Source organism: Lutra lutra, chromosome X (assembly GCF_902655055.1).
Source record: "Lutra lutra chromosome X, mLutLut1.2, whole genome shotgun sequence".
Taxonomy (NCBI): Eukaryota; Metazoa; Chordata; class Mammalia; order Carnivora; family Mustelidae; genus Lutra; species Lutra lutra.
The window spans coordinates 89,026,529-89,030,227 of NC_062296.1; positions in this window are offsets into that span (position 1 = coordinate 89,026,529).

Genomic DNA, 3,699 nt, shown 5'->3' on the forward strand with positions numbered 1-3,699 from the left:
GAGCTCTCTTTTTCTACATATACACACCAAAGAAAGGCCATGTGAGCACAAAGTGAAAAGGTGGCATCTGCAACCTAGGAAATGGACTCTCACCAGACACCAAATCTTTTGGAAACTTAATCTTGAATGTTCCAGCCTTCAGAACTATGAGAAATAAATGTCTGTTGTTTTCAGCCCCACCCCAATCTTTGATATTTTGTTATAGCAGCCTAGGCTAAAACATCTAGCAATTATGTAATATGTACATGGGGGTGGCATATACCAAAGTTAATCCAACCAAGGCAAAAGCAGGACACTGCCTGATAGTTGAGAGAAAGAAAGCTTTATCTCTTGGGCTGAACCTGAAGAGAAATCATATAGCCCCAGGTGCTTCTTAGAACCGTAGAACCACCAGTGATGACACCATGGATGGCAACATAGAGAAACAGAAAGAATCCTGCCATTGAACTTTCCATTTGCATGCCATTATCAGTGGTCTTAGGTGAACTGCTTTGAGTCAGGATTTCTGTTACTCTAAAACTGAAAATATTTGATACATGTGTTGATCTGGACTAAATGCCCCCAACTGTTACAATGACATGATTGACTGCCTCTTTGTGCCCCTGTGATGAGTAGCACACTGCGTTACTAAGCACAAGGTTTAGAGCACTGGTTATCAAAACTTATCTGCACTGTGGAATCACCCAAGAGTTTCAAACAATATTGGTGCCTGTGTCTCATCCCCCAGAGATTGTGATTTAATTGTTTGGGGTATGATTGAGGTTTTGTGTATCTGTCTTATTTGCTTAATTTTGGCAATGAGAGGGCAGATGGCAACTGGAAGGAGAAAGTGAGAGACTTCAATATAACAAGTAGATATTCAAATTTCAAAAGTTTAAATTTCAATATTACCATGTCCAGGATGCTTCTTCTCCTAGCCATGGCCCCTTGGACTCTGAAATAAGAGAAAGAAGAAATTCCAATTTATAGATTCTTGAGGGGATTTCATTGACCTTGTGATAATCAGGAAACCAAATTAGTGAATGATACAATTCTCTAAGTTAATTTCCAAGAAGCAAATGTCTACAAAGTTTCTATTTGTCTCAATATGACAATATCTTCCCCAATTTTTCTCTGTTCTCCATCTCCTTCCAGTCGCCATGACAACCCACATAGGCAGTAGCCAAGAAACCTAGAAGGGACACTTTTGGTGTTTTACCTCATCTCCTTTCTTAGGCATTTCGTAGTATGATTCATATTCCAGAATTTCCTGGGATAGATGAATTTGAGATTTTTCAAGCTCTAAAATTATACAGGTCAGACTGTGGGGAGGGCCATCTCCCTATTAGAGAGCCATTGATGACATAGCAGAGGTATGCCAAAACAAATATAAGCAGCAGTAAAAAGGAGAAAAGGAAAATTTATATGAAAGCATAGGACTACTTAACTCTGAGGAAGGGATGCCAGGGACCTAATTCAGATCTCAAGAAAAGGAAAAGGAACCAAGGATTCTCTGCCTAAATTCACAATAATTTTGCTTTCATACTTCTATATGATTAACTTCTATATGATTAACATAACATTCCTTTAGCATTAAGCTTCAGCAACCTTAACTTGCTAATCTTCTTCAACTTTTAGTTATAAGGAAGCATGTCGAGGTTTGCACCTAGTAACTTCCTCTCCACAATGGCTACATGATGTATCAGTCAGCTATTGCTGCTTAACAAACAATTCCAAAGTTCACTGGCATACAACACTAAACACGTATTAACACTCTGAGAATGAACAGGTCTGAAAACTGGTTCAAATGGCTCTGCTTCAGATTTGAGTCTGTGGTTTAGTTGCAGTAGCTGGGCTCCACAGTCCTTTCATTCTTGTGCTCTGAGGGATGTGTCCTTCTGGTGACAATAAGAAAAATACAAGAAGGAAATACAAAAACATGATTTCTATTATGGCCAGGGCTTAGAACAGGTACACTATTGCTTTCTCCCATGTTCCATTGACCAAAGCAAGTCACATGGCCAAGCCTACATCAACGAAGCAGGAAAATATAGTCCATCCAGTGGTATAGAATTTAAAGTCACTTGAACAGAGTATGAATTCAAGGAGAAGCAAAGTATGGGACTCATGATGTAGTCTATCACACATGATAAAGTCCAGACTCTGAAGCAGAGATTGGCAAAGTTTCTCTGTAAAGAGATAGATGGTGAATATTTTAGGCTCGGTGGGCCATATGGTCTCTGTCACAACTATTCATCTCCGCCATTTGCCATTTGAGTGTAAAAACAGCCATAGACAATATATACATGAATGAGCTTGGCTGTATTCCAATAAAACTTAATTTATCACTACTGAAATTTGAATTTCCTATACTTTTTATTGTGTCAGAAAATAAACTCTTCTTTTGGATTTTTTTTATTATTCTTTTTTTGATTCTTTTGATTTTAAAAAACACCAAAACCATTGTTAGTTCACAGGCTGTATAAAAACAAGGGACAGGCTGGATTTGGCCCATGAGCCATTGCTTGCCCACCCCTGCCCTTCACTTGTCTGGGGCTTCCCAAGTCTCATCTGCCATCTTTCACTCCAAGCACACTAAAACATAGTCTCCCAAACAACCTAGCTGTTTAGTGATGTCTTCCCTTGCATTTGTTCCTGCCTGCTGCCGGAATTCCCTTCTCTTCTCCATTGCCTATTCAGCAAACTTCTAGTCCTCCTTCCACTCCCCTGAGTGTTTTCACACCTGCAATGCCTTCCCAGATTTGCTGGGACTAAGATAATTCATTCTCTATACCCTCATTGCATTACGCACACCTGTTAGTCTGGGTAGATTAGCTGTGGGAGCATACAGCCCTAAAATGAAAATGACTCTGTACAGTAAATGTTGATTTCTCACATGTATAATGGGGCTGTGGAATCAGTTGAGCATTTGTACTCTACTCATTCAGTCATTCAAGGCCTCACTCTCCTGTCTTGTGGCTCAGTCTTCCAGAAGATTCTACAAATCCTCTCTGCTCAGCAGTCAAATGAAGAAAAAGAGCAAGGACTATGAGATAGAGGGTTTATGGGCCAGGCTTGGAGTACATCATTTTGCTGGTGAGAATCCCATCCTTTGGCCACATGTAACATCAAAGGAAGCTAGAAATGAAGTTGAATGAATGAATGAATGAGTTGTGAGTATAGGAAACCTTCGTTCATTTAGAACTCTGCACACTTTGCTCTTAGTAGATGACTAAAACATTAATAGCAACAGAATTTGTTAACAAGCAAACAGGACTGAGTTATAACCAGATAAATTAAATTTCATGTGTTCCCTTTACCCTTTGTGCTTTGAGACATGTTGTAGGTCTTTTGAAAATGTGTCTTCCCTATGTCAAGTTCCTTTCACCAGTTAAAAACAGGATGATTTTACTCAGTCCTGCCTTAGCTTTGCCCCTCCTTTGACAGTGTGTTTGTTCCTATTGGAGACCACAAAGGACTTACAGGTGTAGCATTTTTGCTGGGTGGCTTCCAACCCACACCCTTCCCACCTCCCAGGCCCCAACCCCCAACTCTCCTGCCCTGCATGTGGCCTTGCCTCTCCAGTCTATCTGAACGTGCTCTGGGCTGAAATGGAACTAATGACAATTGCTGTTCGCCTGCTTGTCTCACACAGCTCCAAGATGTGTCCCTTTGTCCCTTTGTCAGCATGCTGGTTCATACAACAGCTGCTGTTTTCAG